The 25,035-nt window shown below is 36.2% G+C and overlaps 1 long non-coding RNA gene across 1 annotated transcript in view; it reads left to right on the forward strand.

Moving 5' to 3' along the window:
• Positions 1–853: 853 nt before the first annotated feature.
• LOC125965056 (uncharacterized) overlaps positions 854–25,035 on the forward strand; it is a 98,121-nt gene continuing 73,939 nt past the window's right edge. The window contains exons 1-2 of the long non-coding RNA XR_007478538.1: positions 854–868; positions 8,750–8,848. This is a non-coding gene — a long non-coding RNA (uncharacterized LOC125965056). The remainder of the gene's footprint in view (positions 869–8,749; positions 8,849–25,035) is intronic.

Genomic DNA, 25,035 nt, shown 5'->3' on the forward strand with positions numbered 1-25,035 from the left:
GAAGCACATTGGTGAAAATACATGTATTTTCTAGGGCTCTTGACAGATGTAAATTGTCCCTTGGAATGGAGTTATCCGTTTACACGTACATTGTCAGTGCACAGGAAAGCCCATGTCCCTTCACAGTTGATACTGGGCATAATCTCTGCTAGTTTGATAGTTTAAAAATGGGATTTCATTTGTCTAGTTTGCATTTCCTACTTTTAACTTACTAGTAACGTTTGACATCTTTGTCATGTTTATTAGTTCTTGGTGTTTTGTCTTGTATCTGCTCCGTCTATCATAAGCATTCACCAGCTCCCACATTAAATATAATACCTATCTACATATTTGAGAGAAATAATAAATTGCAACTCTGCAATGTGATTGCCTCAATATATTATAAAGTGTAACCGCTTTAACCCTTTTCTAACAGTGCAAACATCAGCGAGTTGTTTTATTCATTTGTTTGTTTGAAACCAATTTAGAAAAATTGATCTCCAGATATACAGGGCAGTATATTTTCAGAACATCGTGTGGCTCATTGGATTGTTTACCCTCTTAAGTCTTTTAGGTCTTCCCTTTAGCCTCAAATGGGCTACATTGAACTGGGGTGGGATTGCTGAATATCTATCTACCTATCTATTTACCGATGTTTTATACATATACGTATATTCAGAAGGAGACAGGATTAGATTGGCTTCATTATGAAATAACTTTAAAGATTTTTTTAAAAATAAATTAATTAGAGGGGTATCTCTCAAGCAGCCAGAGTTAAAAAGGAGGTTGAAGCCCTGTGCCTCAGTCTCAAACTAAATTCTATTTATTAATTTATCATCAGCTTAAATTTGGAGTGTGCAGTAGTGGTTGATATGAGAAACATGACAAGGTGTGTAATCCCAGCAGGTGAGCCCTTTACACAGAGATTAGTGTCAATAACCACGTGCTTCTCTTGCCCTGGGTGTTTGGAGACATTCACACTATTCAATCACACATGTTTAGTGACCTTGCTGCAGTGATTGTCAACTTTCTTGCTTATTAGGTATGGACAAGACAATCCTTCTGCATAATCCAGGGGTGGGGCGTATCAATTACACACTGTGATTGTTAAATTGGAATTTTAATCCAGGAGAAACCAGGATCTGAGACTCAAGGTGAGTCACAGATGCACAGCCTGAGGAGGTGGGTGGCCTTTTTCTGAAATGTTAGTGCAGGGCCTTCTGCCTGTCTGTGCATACGTGAGCATCCGCTTGGTCGGTTGTAGGACCAGCTGGCAGAGCCTGTCTTTTTTCTTCGCTGATTACTTCCCTCAGTGTGTGATCAGCCAGAAGAGCATACGGCCAACACTCCTACTTGAGTCAACTGCTCCCATTTCCAGAAACTTCTTTGACTCTCTCCCCAATATTCATATTGAGGTGGGTGTTCCTCCTCAGCGTTCCCACAGCTCCCTGTGCCTGACTGTACCATACTCTTTACCATACTAGGCGGTTATCGTTTGTCTGTATTCTCCATGACGCTGAACACTATTTCAGCGCTGAACTTTCTTTCATCTCTGTCCCCTTAAAGCCTAACACAGTGCTTGCTACATGATAAGCACTGTAATGAAATGTGCTTAAATAAATACATGATTAATGGGCATAAGAACAAATGAATATGCTTTTCCATTTTACCAAATTGTATATAAGGCTCTGGGTGCTCACCCAGGAAACTGAGGGGTCTACCAATGAGAGGCTGAGTTTTGAAAGTCAGCATCCCTAGGAAGTCAAATCTGAGATGGAGATTAACCTGCAGGAAGTTTATAGATCGACACTTGTGGGGAATATAAAGGAAGGAGGAAGAAGCCAAGGGAGAAGTTGTGTGTCTTGCAGTCAGAGACTCAACCACTCCCTCCGGGAATTCTGCATTTGTGATGACCCTGCAAACCTGTCCCTAGGTGTGCCAGGCACTCAGGCCTCTGCACACCCAAACAGACTGGTTGTTGGATGTCTGGCAGATAATAGGCTCTCAATAAATGCTTACTGAGCCTAAAGAGAAAATATAGTGAATAGCTCATCAATTTAAGAAATCCTCTTATATAGGAAGAGTTGAAAGAATTGCTAGGCAAGCCAAGACCATTCCCTGGCACAATTCTACCCTGTCATATGCCAATCTGGAAGAGCGTGTCATGTCACAACACTAGTAGCTACATCTCATCTGAGGTCAGAATTAGAATGTCACAAAGCCAAATGACATCCGTTGGCACTCCCTCTGACACATTCCCACAGCTCCAGCCCCCAGTCTCACTTTTAAAAGGTAGTAGATGCTTTGTCAAGCATCTGGCTTCTCCTACATGCCTTTTTGTCATCCTGTCACCAGACCCTGATCAGGGGAAGAGTCACTCAGCAGGGAAATTCACTGCATCATAAATTCATAATCCATTTTTCTCCATATGCTCTGACCAACTTCTGATGTTCGTAATTAAAACTTTATGCAGACTTACAGCTACTGAGACAGGTTGATTCAGTGCTGGTTGTAGAGCATCATAAATCACCTCAGCTTACTGTATAATTGGGCCCCAATAATTATTCCATCAATGTTAAGCAGGGCTGGCACTGGGAAAAAATGCAAGGCAGACACACTCTTCTTTCAGGACCCCTGCATTTCTTTGTGATGCCATTTTAGTACCAGCCCTTGCCCTGCTCCTCATTTTTTTCCTGGTTCCCAGTCTTCCTCAGTATGAAACTTTCCCACATATTCCAGGCTCCATTAAACTACACTTCTACGAAGAAACCATCTCAGCGCATTCCATCTCCCAACAACCTGGCATGCAGTATTGGCACCATTCATGTGAAGACTGACTTTGTATTGCCTCATGGTGCAATCTATAGATGGCCCCAAGTCATCAAATACCTTGAATAATTGCACTTCTCTAATTGCCAATGAAACGGTCTCTTTCCTGTTTTTTTCAGAATGCATTAGAGACAGCTTGACTTCTTGGAGAATATGCATGATCTGGGGCTCAATACTATTGTAAAACAAAAAATGTTGTCCATCATTCCAGTTCTATAAGGCTTCAGTTGCTACCTAAGTGCAGTTGACCACTGACAGTGAGCGCTGAGGGGATTCAGGATGGAGAAAACAGGAAATATTCAGGGCCCTAGATAGTTAAGATGCATATCTAAGGGAAAATTGTAATGACCCCAGATTCTTGCATCTTCCCATATATAGAAAAACACTACAATTATGAATGTGAGGTGTCTGTTCTTTGTGATTAGCAGTAAACTTTTTGTGCTTGACTACATGTATTTCACAACAAAAAATTCATATATTATATATCTGGCTCCTCTGCTTCTTTGGAGAAGTTCCTCAGATCTATCTGAGAGTCTGTCTTCCAAGCTATAGTCCTCAGTAAGGTCCTCAAATAAAACTGAAATTCACCACTCTCATGCTGTGCTTTTTTTTTCTTTCAGTCAACAGTTTTGGGGACCATAAAGGGACCCAGCGTAAACTTCTCTCCTTGCCTGAACTCTATGAGGATCCAAATCCTTGGTACAAACAAGAGACCCTTTTGCCCATCTGCCTCCTTGGCAAGCCCACGTGAATTTGGGGGAGTCTTTCCTGATCTTGGATCTCCTGTAATTTGTTGATGATCCTCAGTTTTATTCAGCAGTGGATAAACTCTTTGCTGTGAGAAGTAGGTTTTCTTTGAACTTAACTTCAAGAAGAGGTACCTGGGTTACCCCAATTGAGCAAAGGCTGGGAGGGTGTTGCTCAGAGACGCTGAGGTGGTTTGGGCTGGGTGATTAGATAGAAGGCTGATCTGATGTCTTTCTTCAATTCAGCTATTTCAATAGAGTTTGTTAGAATAGAAGTAAAGATACCAAATGAGCACCCCCAGCTCCAAAGAAAAGGGATGCATATCCTCCTAACGGGCTACAGCTTTCTCAGGCAACTGAGAAACTTGTTAGAGTGATCTCATACGGAAACCCACTCACTAACTAAAACTACACTAGTCTGGGGAGGTACAAAAAATTGGTCACCTAGTACTCTGAGCACCTATGGTGGTCTTAGAGAAGACACATAAAAGAGCTGAAATGACTATAGGGAGACACCCAGAAGAATTAAGCTCACAAACAGCACATCAGCCCATCACACAATTATCAATAGTGATTTTATCTCTACAAACCAACCGAAGAATGGGAAACAAAGCTTTCAAAACAAAAGAAAGATAGATGACAGGTTACCAGTCTCAGACTAACACCCCAGCCAGGTTCATGCACAATATGTAGGGAGCTTACACTTGCAAGTAATTTCTTAATTAGAAACTAAGGAAATATCACCCTAAAAATGACCAAGATGGGGCTATTTTGACATTCCAAACTGGTTTTTGCATACGCAGTTAGAGATAGCAGGCTTGATAAAATATCTTTTCAAAATTTTGACCTTAAAGGAACAAAGGCTCTTCTAGGAGGAGCTTACATTTCTCCCCCTGTGTCCTTGAGCTGTAAATGTTCTACCTGATCTTCATAGGCATCTCATTCTGTGTTTTGAGAGCTTGGTCTCTGCCATCAGAAAGGTACACATACAGTGTATATTTGGCAGCCAATCAAATAGACTGAGATTCCAAGTAGTCTCTTTGTCTGGCCATACCAGCCGTAAGAGAAATTTATCATAAGGGGTCCCAGCCCATAAGGGGCCTCTATCATCTCAACCTTGATTGTATCTGCCTGTACAATGAAGGCCTTTACTTTCTTAGACTATTTTTGGGAGTAAACTTTCTGGATCTTGTGAAGGTTGCAAACTTTGCTCTCTCTTGTGGAGACACCACTTGCATCTTATTGATTTGAGTTCCTATTAAAATGCTAGTCATAAATGGCCAGATGATGGATCCTTTAAATTGGAAAAACTTCTAAACTGGTAAACTTCAGAGAACTCTCATTTATAAACAGCTGCTTTATTGGTACCTATGGAAAGACAAAATCAAAAGGTGGATACAAAGATATATAACAGATAACCTTAAGAACTTTCTTAATCAAAAAAAAACCCAAAAAACAGTTTGAGATGCCTTTTTTGTGGTTTCAGCTTTCCCTCAATGGGTCTCACATATACAGAACATAAGGTCAATTAGTGTTAATCAGGCTGATTAAAAAGGGAACAGGAAGAAGCTGAGGGGAAAGTCAAGAAACTTCTTCCCAAAAAGGTGGACATTTTAAAGGGACTCATCCCAGCAGGATGGAAATCTTCATATGGTTATTAAGAAATAGGATAAATAAAATGGACACTGATTAGATTAAAACAAAAGTTTTGATACAACACTACCTAAGGTTGGATGGGTCAAAGGGACACCCTATTAGTTACCCCCCAACATTAAAGGGCTCCAAACAAGTTTGCTCCATTTACCCCAATTTAGAAAAATTTAAAAGACAGAAAGAAAAAAAAAAAATGACACCAAGATATCTGGTCAGCAATTGCTTGGGGGCAAAAGCGAATTAAGCAAGTTAAAGATTGACAAAAGGGCCTGGATCTTTTGGCTTGACCCCTCACTGTGGACCCCAAAGCTTTTCATACAAAAAATAGATAAAATGGCCAAGAGATGGAAAGGAAGTTTCTGAGATGACTCGTAAGACCAAGACTTGCTAGTGGAGTCCTAATGGAGGGTAAAGTTAAAGGTATAAGAGACTTTAAGTACAGTGGTTGCATCTCTTTTGCCTGATTATATTTGGGGACGGACAGTATGTTTCACTGGGGAATGCTTCCTCTGCCTGCTATTATAAAACAAGGCATTTATATCCACCTCCCAGGCAATATTATTTAAACATGCTAAAGAAAAACAATAGGGTTACCTGAGCCCACATAGTATGAGGTAAAAACTAGGAGCTAATATTCAGGGACTAATAAAAGCAATAATGTAGTGTTTTTTGTTTGTTTGTTTGTTTCTTTTTTCCCTTATGGTGAATTGGCCTGGGTTTGACTTGTGAGCTCAGAAAGACGGCCTTTGTTGAATGCCGTGTGCAAACTTTTGAAGGCTTGATACACTAAACCCTAAAGCTCTAGAACATAGAAGTCTTTTGATTTCCAATTTAGTTGGAAATTTTTTCACAGATGTAAAGAAACAAAAATTTTTAAATGTAGTTAGACCAATCAATCTTTGCTCTCATTTAGGCGGCAGCCCAGTTCTTTGGGGAATTAAAAGCAACTGTCTTTGTCTTGCAAATCTTTACAAATCAGAAATGTAAATACAGCCCACAGTGACCTGAGACTAAGCCTGGTTAACTCAATCATGAAGAACTTAAAACCAAAAGGAAAAAAAAAGTGGTGGGGCGTGGGTGGGGGAGAAGAAGCTTTTTAAAACTCAAACTGCTTGAAAGTCTTCCTCACTCAAAATCTGATTCACAGTCTCCTTAAGGCTTTATCAAGAACAAATACCTTAAAAATTTTTTCTGTGACTAGTAAAAAGCCTTAGCCTTCTGAGCAGATAAACAACTTATTCCAACTGTTATTATAAATTAGTAAGGTTATATTGTAACACTTTCTTCATAACTTTTAAAAATGAAGCATTATGATCTCTTATTTTGTCTGTCTATATGTCTGTGTGTACACTGTAGATATGTCTCTACCTCTGTGTGGTATTATCAAAATTAATTTGTAAAAGAACTCTACTTAATTGACTTAAAAGTAAGCAATGATAAATTAAATATTTCTCAATGTAATAGAAACTAACCCAAATTAATTTCAAGTTCATGTGATCTGAGAAATATTCAATATTAAATTAATGTTTAGTATTAAAGTTTAAGTTTGTTGGTTTAATTAATACAAACGTATCTTACTTTTATTGCAACTAGGTTTATTAAAAGTCAAATAAGGTCATATTATCTATGGTACAAAATTTATCAGAAAAAAAAAGAAAAATAGCTTGAGATGATGGCCGACTTGTTGTAATACCTCATGAAATTTTCATGGGTAATCTAAATATACTTGTTGAGAACAAATTAATTAAGTAGATAGAAATGAGATAAAAGCTTTTATGTGAACTCTTTCAGAATACATTTTTTTTTAATATGGAAATTTGGTGTGTCTACTTAAAAAGAGTTTCTTCAGATTTTTGGTAACTTGAAACTTTAAGAGTTTTGCTAAGTTAAGTTAAATGATGGAAGTGTATTAAATATCTAGATAAAATAAGATTCTGAAATATTAATTATTAAACATAATTTTTACAGAGAAACTAAAGGTATTTAAGACTATTAATAGATGTGTTGGGTGTCACACATAAATTTTTTCTAATAAAAGCACATGTTTTTAAAAATCATAAATAGGGGATTGGTTCAAGATGGCGGAGTAGAAGGATGTGCTCTCACTCCCTCTTGCAAGAACACCAGAATCACAACTAACTGTTGAACAATCATTGACAGGGAGACACTGAAACTCACCAAAAAAGATATGCCACATCCAAAGACAAAGCAGAAGCCACAATGAGATGGTAGGAGGGGTGAAATCACAATAAAATCAAATCCCATAACACTGCGTGTGTGATTCACAAACTGGAGAACACTTATATCATAGAAGACCACCCACTGGAGTGAAGGTTCTGAGCCCAACGTCAGATTTCCCAAGCTGGGGGTCTGGCCACTGGAGGAGGAATTCCTAGAGAATCAGACTTTGAAGGTTAGCGGGATTTGATTGCAGGATTTTGACAGGACTGGGTGAAACAGAGATTCAACTCTTGGAGGGCGCACACAAAGTAGTGTGCACATGGGGAACCAGGGGATGGAGCAGTGACCCCATAGGAGATGGAACCAGACCTACCTGCTAGTGTCAGAGGGTCTCCTGCAGAGGTGGGGGGTGGCTGTGTCTCACCATGAGGACAAGGACACGGGCAGCAGAAGTTCTGGGAAGTACACCTTGTCGTGAGCCCTCCCAGAGTCCACCATTAGCCCCACCAAAGAGCCCAGGTAGGCTCCAGTGTTGGATTGCCTCAGGCCAAACAACCAACAAGGAGGGAACCAAGCCCCACCCATCAGCAGGGAAGTGGATTAAAGATTTACTGAGCTCAGCCCACCAAAGCAGCAGCCAGCTCTACCCACCACCTGTCCTTCCATTCAGGAAACTTGCACAAGACTCTTAGATAACCTCATCCAACAGAGAGCAGACAGCAGAAGCAAGAAGAACTACAATCCTGCAGCCTGTGGAATGAAAACCACATTCACAGAAAGATAGACAAAATGAAAAGTCAGAGAGCTATGTACAAGATGAAGGAACAAGATAAAACCCCAGAAAAACAATTATATGAAGTGGAGATAGGCAACCTCCCAGAAAAAGCATTCAGAATAATGGTAGTGAAGATGATCCAGGACCTCGGAAAAAGAATGGAGGCAAAGATCGAGAAGTTGTTTAACAAAGAACTAGAAGAATTAAAGAACAAACAAACAGAGATGAACAATACAATAACTGAAATGAAAAATACACTAGAAAGAATCAGCAGAATAACTGAGGCAGAAGGACGGATAAGTGAACTCAAAGACAAAATGGTGGAATTCACTGCTGTAGAACAGAATAAAGAAAAAAGTATGAAAACAAATGAAGACAGCCTAAGAGACCTCTGCGACAACATTAAACGCAACAACATTCACATTCTATGGGCCCCAAAAGGAGAAGAGAGAGAGAAAGGACCCAAGAAAATATTTAAAGAGATTATAGTTGAAAAATTCCTTAACATGGGAAAGGAAATAGCCACCCAAGTCGAGGAAGTGCAGAGAGTCCCATACAGGATAAACCCAAGGAGAAACATGCCAAGACACATAGTAATCAAATTGGCAAAAATTAAAGGCAAAGAAAAATTATTGAAAGCAGCAAGGGAAAAATGACAAATAACATACAAGAGAACTCCCATAAGGTTAACAGCTGATTTCTCAGCAGAAACTCTACAAGCCAGAAGGCAGTGGCATGATATACTTAAAGAGATGAAAGGGAGGAACCTACAACCAAGATTACTGTACCTGGAAAGGATCTCATTCAGATTAGATGGAGAAATCAAAAGCTTTACAGACAAGCAAAAGCTAAGACAATTCAGCACCACGAAACCAGCTCTACAACAAATGCTAAAGGAACTTCTCTAAGCAGGAAACACAAGAGAAAAAAAGGACCTACAAAAACAAACCCAAAACAATTAAGAAAATGGTAATAGGAACATACATATCGATAATTACCTTAAACATGAATGAATTAAATGCTCTAACCAAAAGGCACAGGCTTGCTGAATGATTACAAAAACAAGACCAATATATATGCTGTCTACAAGAGACCCACTTCAGACCTAGGGACACATTCAGATTGAAAGTGAGGGGATGGAAAAAGATATTCCATGCAAATGGAAATCAAAAGAAAGATAGACTAGAATACTCATATCAGAAAAAAATAGACTTTAAAATAAGGAATGTTACAAGAGACAAGGAAAGACACTAAATAATGATCAAGGGATCAATCCAAGATGAAGATATAACAATTATAAATATATATACACCCAACATAGGAGCACCTCAATACATAAGACAACTGCTAACAACTATAAAAGAGGAAATCTACAGTAGCACAATAATAGTGGGGGATTTTAACACCTCACTTTTACCAATGGACAGATCATCCAGACACAAAATTAATAAGGAAATACAAGCTTTAAATGACAAAATAGACCAGATAGATTTAATTGATATTTATAAGACATTCCATCCAAACACAGCAGATTACACTTTCTTCTCAAGTGTGCATGGGACATTCTCCAGGATAGATCACATCTTGGGATACAAATCGAGGCTCAGTAAATTTAAGAAAATTGAAATCATATCAATCATCTTTTCTGACCACAATGTTATGAGGTTAGAAATCAACTACAGGGAAAAAAATGGGAAAAAAAAAACACAAACACATGGAGGCTAAACAATACATTACTAAATAACCAAGAGATCCCTGAAGAAATCAAAGGGGAAATCAAAAAATGCCTAGAGAAAAATGATAATGAAAACATGATGATGCAAAACCTATGGGATGCAGCAAAAGCAGTTCTAAGATGGAAGTTTACACCTATGGAAACCTACCTACCTCAAGAAAGAAGAAATATCTCAAATAAACAATCTAACCTTACACATAAAGGAACTAGAGAAATAAGAACAAACAAAACCCAAAGTTAACAGAAGGAAAGAAATCATAAAGATCAAAACAGAAATAAATGAAATAGAAACAAAGAAAACAATAGCAAAGATCAATAAAGCTAAAAGCTGGTTCTTTGAGAAGATAAACAAAATTGATAAACCATTAGCCACACTCATCAAGATAAAGAGGGAGAGGACTCAAATCAGTAAAATTAGAAATGAAAAAGGAAAAGTTAAAATAGACACTGCAGAAATACAAAGCATCCTAAGAGACTACTACAAGCAACTCTATGACAATAACATGGACAACCTGGAAGAAATGGACAAATCCTTAGAAAGGTATAACCTTCCAAGACTGAAGCAGGAAGGAATAGAAAATATGAACAGACCAATCACAAGTAATGAAATCGAAACTGTGATTAAAAATCCTCCAACAAACAAAAGTCCAGGACCAGATGGCTTCACAGGTGAATTCTATCAAACATTTAGATAAGAGCTAACACCCATCCTTCTCAAACCCTTCCAAAAACTTGCAGGGCTTCCCTGGTGGCACAGTGGTTGAGAGTCTGCCTGCCAATGCAGGAGATACGGGTACGTGCCCCAGTCCGGGAAGATCCCACATGCCGTGGAGCGGCTGGTCCTGTGAGCCATGGCCACTGAGCCTGCACGTCCGGAGCCAGTGCTCCACAATGGGAGAGGCCACAGCAGTGAGAGGCCTGCGTACCTCAAAAAAAAATTAATTAATTAATTTAAAAAAAAATTGCAGAGGAAGGAACACTCCCAAACTCATTCTACGAGGCCACCATCACCCTGATACCAAAACCAGACAAAGATATTACAAAAAAAGAAAATTACAGACCAATATCACTGATGAATATAGATGCAAAAATCCTCAACAAAATACTAGCAAACAGAATCCAACAACACATTAAAAGGATAATACATGATGATCAAGTGGGATTTATCCAAGGGATGGAAGTTTTCTTCAGTATATGCAAATCAATCAATGTGATACACCATATTAACAAATTGAAGAAATAAAAAGCATATGATCATCTCAATAGATACAGAAAAAGCTTTCAACAAAATTTAACACCCATTTATGGTAAAAAAAATCTCCAGAAAGGGGGCAAAGAGGAAACCTACCTCAACATAATAAAGGTCATATATGAAAAATCCACAGCAAACATTGTTCTCAATGGTGAAAAACTGAAAGCATTTCTTCTAAGATCAGGAAGAAGACAAGGATGTCCACTCTCGCCACTATTATTCAACACAGTTTTGGAAGCCTTAGCCATGGCAATCAGAGAAGAAGCAGAAAAAGAAGGAATACAAATTGGAAAAGAAGTAAAACTGTCACTGTTTGCAGATGTCATGATACTATACATAGATAACCCTAAAGATACCACCAGAAAACTACTAGAGCTAATCAATGAATTTGGTAAAGTTGCAGGATACAAAACTAATGCACAGAAATCTCCTGCATTCTTATTCACTAATGATGAAAAATCTGAAAGAGAAATTAAGGAAACATTCCCATTTACCATTGCAACAAAAAGAATAAGGTACCAAGGAATAAACCTACCTAGGGAGGCAAAAGACATGTATGCAGAAAACTATAAGACACTGTTGAAAGAAATTAAAGACGATAACAACAGATGGAGAGATATACCATGTTCTTGGACTGGAAGAAATGGGAAAATGGGAAAATGACTATACTACCCAAAGCAATCTACAGATACAATGCAATCCCTATCAAATTACCAATGGCATTTTTTACAGAACTAGAACAAAAAATCTTAAAATTTTTATGGAGACACAAAAGACCTCAAATAGTCAAAGCAGTCCTGAGGGAAAAAGCAGAGCTGGAGGAATCAGACTCCCTGACCTCAGGCTATACTACTATGCTACAGTAATCAAGACAATATGGCACTAGCACAAGAATGGAAACATAGATCAATGGAACAGGATTGAAAGCCCAGAGATAAACCAATGTACCTATGGTCAACTAATCTATGAAAAAGGAGGCAAGGATATACAATGGAGAAAAGACAGTCTCTTCAATAAGTGGTTCTGGGAAAACTGGACAGCTTCATGTAAAGGAATGAAATTAGAACACTCCCTAACACCATACACAAAAATAAACTCAAAATGGATTAGAGACCTAAATGTAAGATCAGACACTATAAAACTCTTAGAGGAAAACATAGGCAGAACACTCTATGACATAAATCAAAGCAAGCTATTTTTTGATCCACCTCCTAGAGTAATAGAAATAAAAAAAAATAATAAACAAGTGGGACCTAATAAAACTTAAAAGCTTTTGCAAAGCAAAGGAAACTGCAAACAAGACGAAAAGACAGCCGTCAGAATGGGAGAAAATATTTACAAATGAATCAATGGACAAAGGATTAATCTCCAAAATATATAAACAGCTCATGTAGCTCAATATTAAAAAAAACAAACAACTCAATCAAAAGATGGGTAGAAGACTTAAATAGACACTTCTCTCCAAAGAGGACATACAGATGGCCAAGAAGCACATGAAAAGCTGCTTAACATCACTAATTATTAGAGAAATGCAAATCAAAACTACAGTGAGGTATCACCTCACACCAGTTAGAATGGGCATCATCAGAAAATCTACAAACAACAAATGCTGGAGAGGGTGTGGAGAAAAGGGAACCCTGTTGCACTGTTGGTGGGAATTTAAATTGATACAGCCACTATGGAGAACAGTATGGAGGTTCCTTAAAAAACTAAAACTAGAATTACCATAGGACCCAGCAATCCCACTACTGGGCATATACCCAGAGAAAACCGTAATTCAAAAAGACACACACACGTCAATGGTCATTGCAGCACTATGTATAATAGCCTGTCATGGAAACAACCTAAATGCCCATCAACAGACAAATGCATAAAGAAGATGTGGTACATATATACAATGGAATATTACTCAGACATAAAAAGGAACGATATTGGGTCATTTGCAGAGACGTGGATGAATCTAGAGACTGTCATACAGAGTGAAGTAAGTTAGAAAGAGAAAAACAAATATTGCATATTAACGCATATATGTGGAATGTAGAAAAATGGTACAGATGAACCAGTTTGCAGGGCAGACATTGAGACACAGGTGTAGAGAACAAATGTGTGGACACCAAGGGGGGAAAGCAGCAGCAGATGGGGGTGGTGGTGTGATGAATTGGGAGATTGGGATTGATATGTATACACTGATGTATATAAAATGGATGACTAATAAGAACTTGCTGTATAAAAAAATAAATAAAATAAAATTCAAAAAAAATCATAAATAGTATTTATAAGTTTGCTAATCTACAGAATGCTAATGTAAAAGTTTATAATTGTTCACTTCTTTGTCTTCACTAGAAATTTTTTTATAGATTAAGAATTATAATTAATATATGTAAGTAAAACTATTAAAATTAATAAGGAAAACATCTTTGTACACAATGGAAGAAGAAAAATGTTTAAAGAATGGAAATGTATTTTTTTTAAGGGAAAAGGAAGTAATTTTGTCCTGGAGAGAGAGAAAGAAAGGGGAAGCATATGCAAAATATGAATGTAAAAAAGGACTTTATAGGTTTGTGGGAAAGGAACACTGAGAAAGGAGTTCTGTGCATGGTCAGGACTGGTTAAGATTAGAATAAAATTTAATTGAGTAAATACACTTTAATATTAAAAGTAAGCTGGTAGAAAACTAAAAATTTAGTATTCTCTCTGTGTTAAAAGAACAAAGTTTTCTTGAAATATTGATTTGCTTTTGATAACAGATTCTAAAAATTTTCTTTACATTTTAAGTGGACTGTTGTAACTTTCTGTATTTTGCCTTTAAATATTTTGTCACTTTGGTTAAGTGGATAAGTATTATTTCACAGTGATCTGTGAATCTATTTGACCAATTATTTTAAAACCTTTTTTTATCTTTGACAAACTTCCCAAAATCAAATTCTAGACGTAGCTCTTTTGACCTCTCGCTAACTTTGGGATGCTATAGAAGGCCCCTGAAACATCGCAAAGAGATATACAAAACTAACTAGGTTTATATGGTATGTTAAATTACATGGGGAACATTGATGATAAAACTTCTTAAGTATATCATATGGGTAAATATTATTATATGAAGTTACTAAAATTTGGATATGTCCTGGTAAGTTATCAGTCATAATTCTAATTATTACCTTAAAATGTTGTATGTGAGAGAACTAATCAAATTTCCTTGTCAATTGTATTGTAATCAGATCTTTTAGCAAGCCATTTTTTAGTCTTTTATCATTTATAGACAGTTATTGTTTTACTCTGATGCTTTTACAAAAATAAAGTTCTTCAAGAAGATTCATTAAAATGACTTTTTGACAAATATAGGTTTCTGATGACTTTTAGATCATACTGCTGAACTGGGTAAGAAATTCTAAAACGCTAAGGAAAAATTTGATAGCTTCATAAAATACTCACAAAAAAATCACGATCATCAAAACTTAATTACATGGGACTGTATAAACTGATTAATATAATTTATAATTTTATAACTTTTTGTCAGAAATATTACTGGCTGTTAATATTTATTTCCCAGATATGAGGAAACCTTTTACACTAACTATGACTTGCAGCAATTTAATAAAATATGCCCTTGTAAATGCAGATAAAACATTTATCTTTTTCTCTCTACCTGATCCCTCCAGAATTTGGCTTCCCCAGCTGGCTCCCTTCTAAACTTGGTGGCTTATTGCAATCCAGATTGCAAATAGTTATACTAATCATTGCTTTAATTTGTTCTCTCTTTGTTGTTTTCAAACTATTTATGCTTTGTCGCTCTCTCTGACGTACCATAAATGTATTAATGCTACTAGCATTACAGGTTACTTATAATCTGCTTATTTTATAAGATTGTTGTTTCTTGCATTACCCTAAGTGTAACCAGGTCTCTAACAAAACTAATGATGGCTAAAAGTCTTGAGGCCTTCGGTCACATATACAGCTCTCTATAAAATTAATTTTAATAGTGCAACTCTAGATGTGGGAGAAAGCAACACAGAAGAAACATTTCCTGTATCATAATAGACTAGAAAGAGAGAGGACCCAGAGAAATTTTGTAGGTGAATCCTCACTTGACCTAGAAATGAGCATTCCTAGCACCAGGGGAAAAATTCTTTATGAAATACTTCGCAACCCTCAGTAAAACAAAGAATGTTGCCTTCCATTCCAGCTCTCCAAGGATTAAGTTGCAACCCACCACAGTTGCCCATTGCCTGTGCACCCTTAGAGGAATTCAGGATGGAGAAAACCAGGAAGCACTCTGTGCTTTAGATACATGGCCCTTAGATTGTTAAGACATATATCTAAGGAAAAATTTTAATGATACCAGATTCTTGCATCTTCCCACATATAGAAAAGCACTAAAATAATTATCTTGAGATGTCTGTTCTTTTTGATTAGCAGTATTCTTTTGATGCTTGACTACATGTTTTTCCCAGTAAAAAAAAAATGTGTATATATCCTGGCTCCTCCCTCCCCACCTCTTCTGAGCATTTCCTCAGAGCTATCTGAGAGTCGGTCTCCTGGGCTATAGTCTTCAGTAAAGTCCCTGCATAGAATACATTAAACTGAAACTCACTGCTCTTACCTTGTACGTTTTGGAGTTTTGGTTTGTTTGTTTGTTTGTTTTTTCCAGTCAACACTATGTAACTCTGTCACTCTTTAGCTGTGCAACTCTAGATGTTATTTAAATTCCCAGTCATAGTGTTTTTAGCTACCCAATGGAGATTATGCAAATAATATATGATAGATTTTTGTCTTGGTTTTTAGCTCTGTGAGTTTGCACAAGTAATTTAAATTCCTTAAATCTAATTTTTTCTTAGCTATAAAATGGAGAAAATAATACATAAAAAAATTTTGTCTTCCTAGTGAGGATTAGAATGAAGTAATACATGTAAAGTTCTTGTCATTGAATGTGGGTTCAATAAATGCATTTTCTTTTTTTTTCTTGCCTGTTAAAATTTTAGTGACTGATAATGAGTTTTTTTACACTAATTTAAGTGTGACTGATACTGGAGATTTCATGGCCCTGGAAAGGACAAGAGGTGGAAAATACATTAAAGTTTTGGGAACTTTAATTGTCTCCCAGTTCATTTAATATAGGATAATGTTTACTGAAACATCAAAGCAGAATGTTTTGAAGACATTTAAAATCCATTAAAACACTAGAGAACTGATATCTTGTATATTTGTGGTTAGATAATTTATATATAACTCGAGTGAGTTGTTTTTTTGTAAGTGCAGATGGGGCTAAATGGAGAGAGAATTTGTTTTTTAAGTTTTTATTGGGGTATAATTAATTTACAATGTTGTGTTAGTTTCAGGTGTATATCAATACAAATATATATATATCCACTCTTTTTTAGATTCTTTTCACATATAGGCCATTACAGAGTATTGAGTAGAGTTCCCTCTGCTATACAGTAGGTCCTTATGAGTTATCAATTTTATATATAGTAGTGTGTATGTGTCAATCCCAATCTTCCAATTTATCCCTCCTCACTCTTTACGCACCCAGTAAACATAAGTTTATTTTTTACCTCTGTAACTCTATTTTGGTTTTGTAGATAAATTCATTTGTAGCCTGTTTTTAGATTCCACATATAAGTGATATCATATGATATTTGCCTTTCTCTTTCTGAGTATGAGAATCTCTAAGTCCATCTATGTTGCTGCAAAAGGAATTATTTTGTGTATATATACATATACATATATATTATATATATATATATATGTATATATACATACCACATCTTCTTTATCCATTCCTCTGTTAATGGACATTCAGGTTGCTTCCATGTCCTGGCTATTGTAAATAGTGCTGCAATGAACATTGGGGTGCATATATCTTTTCAAATTATGGTTTTCTTCAGATATATACCCAGGAGTGGGATTGCTGAATTATATGGCAACTCTATTTTCAGTTTTTTAAGGAATCTCCATACTGTTCTCCATAGTGGCTGTACCAGTTTGCATTCCCACCAATAGTGTAGGAGGGTTCCCTTTTCTCCACACCCTCTCCAGCATTTATTGTTTTTAGATTTTTTGATGATGGCCATTCTGACCCATGTGAGGTAATACCTAATTGTAGTTTCGATTTGCACTTCTCTAATAATTAGTGATGTTGAGCAACTTTTTACGCACTTTTTAACCATCTTTAGGTCTTCTTTGGAGAAATATGTATTTAGATCTTCCACCCATTTTTTGATTGGGTTGTTTGTTTTTTCTTTGATATTGAACTGCATGAGCTCTTTGTATATTTTGGAGATTAATCCCTTGTCGGTTGCTTTGTTTGCAAATATTTTCTCTCATTCTGAGGGTTTTCTTTTTGTTTTGTTTATGGTTTCCTTTGCTGTGCAAAAACTTTTAAGTTTAATTAGGTCTCGTTTGTTTATTTTGTTTTTATTTTCATTACTCTAGGAGGTGGATTGAAAAAGATCTTTCTGCAATTTATGTCAGAGAGTGTTCTCCTTCTATTTTTCTTTAAAAGTTTCATAGTATCTGGCCTTTCATTTAAGTCTTTAATCCATTTTGAGTTTATTTTTGCATATGGTGCTAGGGTGTGTTCTAATTTCATTCTTTTACATGTAGCTGTCCAGTTTTCCCAGCACCATTTATTAAAGAGACTGTCTTTTCTCCATTGTAAGATGACCATAAGTGCATAGGTTTATCTCTGGACTTTCTATCCTGTTCCATTGATCTATACTTCTGTTTTTGTGCCAGTACCATACTCTCTTGATTACTGTAGCTTTGTAGTATAGTCTGAAGTCAGGGAGTTTGACTCCTCCAGCTCCATTTTTCTTTCTCAAGATTGATTTGGCTATTCAGGGTCTTTTGTGTTTCCATACAATTGTAAAATTAGTTATTATTATTGTTATTATTATTACATCTTTCATTGTTATTATAGTCTACAGTGGTTGGTAGTGTTCTTCATTCTGGAATTTCACTCTTGTATGTATTTTTATATTTCCCCTATGTATTGCTCAGATATTATTTCTCAGTAAAGCCTGCCCTTAATAAACCTACTTAAGATTGCAAACCTTTCTCTTAATGCTGACATTCTGTATCTTTTTCTTCTGCTTGATTTTAACCCATAATCCTTATCACCATCTTCAAAAATAATTCACTGTGCTTTCTATTTTATTTATTTATTTATTTATTTATTTATGGTTTGTCTCACTCAAGTAGCATATAAACTCCTGCTCCAGTGATATGTGGCTGAATAAGATGGCTCATGCACTTAGTAAAATGTTTCATTTATAATATATATCATTTACATTCCCTCATGCAAGTTTATATTTAAAAGAAAAGCAATTTTTTGATTCAGAATATTTATCATTACCTCTCATCATCTTACTAAGGAAAATGTGTTCCTTCTTCCCAAGCTTGGGCAGAGGAAGGTGTAGATCAGCCAAGAAAAACCCAAGTGATGAACTTTAAAGGGCTTCTGAATTGAGTCTTCAAAGTCTTTATTTGGTTTGAAAGTTAAAGCTGAATTCTACTGAATACTGAGAGTAACTTTTAGAGTCTACAGGAGAATCCCTCTCTCACCCAGGGGAAGGGGAGGAAATGACACTGATCATGAAGACAAACCTGGCTTTGCTACCACATGTAGAGATTTTCCATGGTATGGGCAAAGCTTAAGGCTCTCTCTTTTGTGTGGATGACTTTTTCTTTTTCATTTTTTGGTTGCTTAATTTGAATATTTCTTTTTTCTCCTCCCTCTTAAACAGCTGATGCAATGAAACAGACCTATACACACACATACACTGCCACATATTGCCTCTAAAGAGCACCATCAACTTGAAAGGCAATGTGAGCACCATAATGGAGTACCTGAGGTGGTGGGTTAGGGTACCTTTCTTCCAATTACCAGAAACTGAAAACTTACGTGAATCCAGAGACAAGAGAGATCCTATGAATGTGAACAGTAGCAGCAGGGAATGATAATACCTGTATCCATTTGAGAGTGAATACTCTGCTTGGGTACATCCTGATTCTTTCTTTCATTTTACTATTTTTTTAAAAAATGTTGACTGTGCAAAGCACATCTTTGCACAAATTATGGCAGTAGGCTTTAAGAATTTGAGTGTGTAACCTCTCTCTGGTGAGATAGAAAACTGTGTCCTTAAGGGAAGAGCTTGGAGGCCCAGCAAATGCATAGAAATACTCCAGGTTGAAGATGGAGGGACCAGAGTAGTCTTTACAGATGAGATCACAAATGTTCTAACCCAGCTCTTCAAAATAAGAGACCCCACAGAGCCTGAGGTCCAAAAACCTTACTAGATAATACTATATGTTTTTGGGCCTGGAGAGTTCTCTGATCCACTTTACGAGCACCCAAAGTGTAGATGGCTGATCAAGGATTAGGGGATTTAAAGGGCTAATGCATTTTATAAAGCCTATTTCCAAAACCGAATAAAATGAAGTGTCAAGACTTTTGAGTTATCACCTGTTTATATTTATCTATGTCTCATGGCTCTATTATTACAGATCTTTCATCTCTATGTGATTCAGTGATCTACTTTGATTTGGCTGGAATTTACTGGGTAGCAATATGTCAATATGTTCAGGGAACAGTACAAGCTACTATGTTAGGGGGGTGGTTAAAAAATCCCAGGTGATTAAGACATGGTCCCATATGTAAGAATTGCAATAGCTACTTGAGGGGGAATCTAAATAATACTGTGCTATAATATAGTTCTGTAAAAGCTATGAAAATGTAGGATAAAAATGACTTATACTGAATGAATTGAGGAAAAAGCAGACAGGATTTTGACAGGTAGAGGGAGTTGAGAAAGCCATATCAAGGCTGCTTTACTGACATTGAGAACCATCGGATGTATTATGCTTTACACATCACCAAATATGTGGCTCTTTTCCCAAAATTATTTTCTTTTTTTTTTGCGATACGCGGGCCTCTCACTGCTGTGGCCTCTCCCGTTGTGGAGCACAGGCTCCGGACACGCAGGCTCAGCAGCCATGGCTCACGGGCCTAGCCACTCCGCTGCATGTAGGATCTTCCTGGACTGGGGCACGAACCCGTGTCCCCTGCATCAGCAGGCGGACTCTCAACTACTGCGCCACCAGGGAAGCCCCGCTTTCATTGTTATTTTCATTTATATCATGAAGCATAGTTATAATGCTATGTGAAGTATACCAAAAAACTAAAAGCATTAACTAATATATCCCCAAAACAAAATGTTTTCTTTAATCCCAAATGAGTAGTGAAAACAATAATGAGCAACATCATACAAATTAATCAGAATTATTCCCAGAAAATGCATACTTAATCTGTAATAAGAGATAATTCCAAAAATATTACTCTCCATCCCACTTCAACTAGTTACATAACTGTGATTAGCACACTATTTTCTCCCCCTTCACAATTACCTTGTTTAATCATTCCTCAACTTCAGTTAATTGTTTTAATAATCTCTCTGGTTTCACAAGTTAGACTCTTTTACATTTAAATCACCTGGAAACAAAATGATATATAACATTTTGGGTGTTTTAAAAAATGTCATTGATTGGATCTTTAAAGTTCATAATAAATATGGCATCTGCATTTTAGATATTAGTTTGGGTGGCATTAGTACAATGCTTGGCTTGCAACTGATGTTGGATTTTTTGATGCATGGTCAGTTAGATGCCACAGAGTCAAACATTTGCTTCATTGGTTGCATATAAATATACCCTGTAGAAATATGACTGGTCTTAAAGCTAAAATATTGGTAACTTTTTGAATAATTATAATAGGCATCATTTATTAAATGTTTGCTGTGTGCTACATGGTACACATATCTATATAATTCTTATAGCTTGTTTGGTTGTTTTTCTTATGGTAAACGTGAAGACTCAGAGTCTAAGAGAAATTATGAATCTTGCACAATGTCACAGATAAAGAACATAAGTGATGAGTGAAAATCCCAAACCAGAACTATATAAATAAAAATCTATGTTGTTTCATTTCTTTCCCTGTATATCACTATGATAGGCAAAATAATGGCCCCCAAATATGTTCATATCCTAACCCTGGGAACCTGTGAATATATTATATGTCAAGGTTGCAGCTGGAACTAAGATTGCTAAACTTCAGGTATTAAAATAAACAGAGTATCTTGGGCTATCTGGGTGGTCCAATGTAATCACTAGTGTCCTTAAATGGGAAAGAGGGAAGCAGAAGAATTAGGACCAGAGAGACGGCATTAAAGGAAAGACTCAACTAATCATTACTGGTTTTGATTATGGAACAGGGCCACGTGCCAAGGAATGTTGGCAATCTCTAGAGTTTCGAAAAGGCAAGAAAGTGGATTCTCTCTTAGAGCCTCCAGAAAGGAGTGCAACCCTGCCAAGACCCTTATTTTAGCCCAGTGAGACCCTTTTCTGATTTTTGACCTCCAGAACTGTAAAATATGAAATTTGTGTTGTTTTAGCTCACTATGTTTATAGTACTTTGTTACAGCAGCAAGTCAAGCTAATACAATCACTTTGCTTCTCCAGCGATGCAACAGACGTTCTTTTATGCCTGATAGAAGCCAGCATGTGAGGAATGCAATTGAAGGAACATAGAGAAATCCATCTAAATGAAGGTGGCAGGCCTATTGAGAGGCAAGAGCAGACAGGAAATGAAAGATGCAGTTATGAGTTGAATGCCATGAGCCTTAATCATATTAAGTGTTGAACAATTACTTGCTTGATGAATAAATAAAATGATGAATGGTTGAAAAACCTGTAGACCAGTACCAATTTATACTTCATCAAACTTACAGAAACATAATTGCTAATTTTAAAGGTGAAGATGGTATCCCATTGTTTCAATGTGAATTTCTTTGATTACTAAGTTCAAAGTCTTATATATAATTATTTGCTATTTGTATTATATATTTTACTTTGTGAATTATCATTTGATTACCAGAAAATTAAGGACTTTAATTTCAATTTTGTAGGCTCTTTAGAAAGTATAACTAATTAACCTTGTATTTGGTATAAATTCTTTGCAAATGTAATTTTCCAGTTTGTTGATTATCTTTTACATAGGTTTATAATACCTTTGAAGTACAGACTTATTAAATATTTTTCAGTCAAATCTGTTGGGTTTTCAACTTTGTGACTTCTTCCATTACTTTTATACTGTAATCCTTCTAGAATATGTTTTAGAATAATATATAAAGACAACATTTATTATTTTTTAAAATAATTGGCTTAATAATTATAGCAGTATTTTTTAAAAAATCTTCTCCTTCCCTGACAATTTTTATGGTACTTCATTTAAAATACATCATTGCATTTGATATATACTTGGGTTTTTCTAAGGCTATTTATTTTAGTTCATGGGTCTGTTTCTTTATTCTGTGCCATCATTTTACCATGCTTAAAATTATTACAGCTTTATCATGTTTTCATATCATCTGTAGCTTCAACTGAGTCCACAAGTCTCATCATATCAACTTTGCTTTAAAAATAGTATTTAGTTCTAATGTCTTAATCTTCAATATAAACATGAGTCTTTTGTGTTTCTTTGTAGTATTTTTTTGACATTAGTTTAAAAGTATAAATGGACTTTTGAAGATTTGTGACAATTACAACATTGTTCTTCTGCTCAAGAAGACTGGTATGGCTTTCTATTTATTTGTTTCCTGTTTGGCTCTTGTTACATATGTGTAATTAATATTTCCCCCTCACAATTACCTTGGTAAGCAGTTTAAATTAAAGTTTGGATATTCCAATTTAAAAATCATGTTGAGAATTTTTTGTTAGATCTTCAAATTAGTTACTGCTATATATATATATATATATATATATACATATGAATGATCAACTTTTGTGTATTTATCTTAAATAGTTGACTTTGTTGACATATTTTATTAATTGTAATCATTCTTATGATGACAATATTGGATTGCTTATGTCTAAGAGCAAACATTTCTTTGTCTTTTTCAAAAAATTATACCAGGTATTTCTTTTTCATGTTTTAATTCAATGACTATCATTTCAGTATCAACTATTTGATAACTACAAATTATCTATTGGTATGGTATTTGATAAAAAGCTATTCCAGATTCCTTGGCCACTGCTCTATTAATTATAATCTTATGAACATAGTTCATTTTTTTCTCAATGATTCAAGGTTTTCATTCAAAGATTCCATTTTTGCTGTCAGGGTGTGAATAGCTGATTGATCCTTCCAGAATGGACCCCATATTCTTTTACTTTTCAAATTATTTTATCTACTATTAATTGTGTATCCCTCATAGTTTGTTCTACACTTTTAAAGAGAAGTTTTTCTGCTGTAGGCCTAAAAGTTGCCCTGTTCCATTTCACAAAAATTCTGTGACAGCAATTCTACTACTGACTCAAAAGGAGAAAAAATAATTGAATGAAGGAAAGAAGCCAGAGAAAGCAGGAGAGGAGACTCTGAAGGCAGCAGGAAGCTAGCAATGGTAAGAAAGGGCTGGAGAACAATATTCAGAAGCGTGGTAGGTGAAGTTATTTCTATCATATTCAGTTCTCTCAGTCACAGTAAGGAAACACAGGTTTAGTGAGGCCTAAAATTATCCATGTAGCTTGTGTCTTAAACAAGCTCTACCAATGGGATGCAAACAGAAAATAAAGTAATTTTTGCTGCCCACTCTCTTGCTTTTAAACAGCTCAATGGGGTTAGTGTTTCCCCTGTCCCATTAGATGACCCTTCAGGAATCTTGTGAGTTTTTTTGGTGACTTTCAGGGAATACAAAATCCTAAGATCACTTTAAATCATAAAACACAGTTTCAAATTAGAATATCTCATTCCATTTAATCGTTAACACTTTCCTCCCCAGATAGGGCCTTAGGCAGGTGGGAATAAACATCCAGAGAAGGACAGCCAGCATCTCATTTTTATAGCTCAAGTCCTCCCTTACTTTTGACTTGTTAGATTTGCACTTCCTGTGACTGGGAGATCTTTAAAGCTGACTCTTCCTCGTTTGGGTGCTTTTGAGACTGGAATGTGGGTACTCTGATATCTCCTCCACCCCAACTTCTAATGATCTCTCCTGGAGACTTTTATAGCAGCAGAGCCTTGTCTCTTGTTTGTCACATGGCTTGCAAAGACTTCTGCAATGACTAAGAATTCAGTGTTCTACCTCTTCTTACCTTTCCTTAGGCAGCTGCCCTGGGTAAGTCCTAAAATGATCTTTTGGTGGCTTTTTTTTGGCGGGGGGGGGGGGTTGGAATTCAAATCCACTCTCATCTCTCAATTACAGAGTGGAATTATAATTTATAAAACTTACTGACTAGTCTTTTTAAGGATCTTCTTACCAGGTTTGAGAGAAGGGACCCATGTCTCCCAAAGTTCTGCCTTATGGAGCCACAGGACTCACAACAGAGAGTTCTTCAGACAAATCCATCCAACCCCATAGCACCAACCTGCTCTTTTCCTCATCCTTTAATACCCTCAATGGGAATAAGGAATGGGGGGGGGGTTAAGAGTGGTCAAAATTGGATGGTCTGTTTCACAATTTACTTTGATATTTAATGTCTGCCACATTAGAATCTCAGTAGGAATTTTCAGTTTAACATTCTACTAACCACATCTTAACAGGGGTGAAGACAGGTCTTGAACTCAAGTTTTGCTACCTCCAAATAATTTGTTTTTTGCCCTAAATCATACTTATGAGTTTAAAACTCTCTTCCATGTGGTAGAGATTTCCGTAAATGTTTCTTTCTTCATATATTTATGGTTGTGTTCGCAGTAGTTATAGAAAATGTGATGCTACAATATATTTTCTACTATAGATATAATAGTTTTGAGTCACGTCTCTACTCCTAACACTTTCAAGAAAATACATCAAGTTCCATGCTAGACTATCAGTGAATTCAAAATGGAAGCAAAGGC

This window comes from Orcinus orca, chromosome 7 (assembly GCF_937001465.1).
Source record: "Orcinus orca chromosome 7, mOrcOrc1.1, whole genome shotgun sequence".
NCBI classification, from domain to species: Eukaryota; Metazoa; Chordata; class Mammalia; order Artiodactyla; family Delphinidae; genus Orcinus; species Orcinus orca.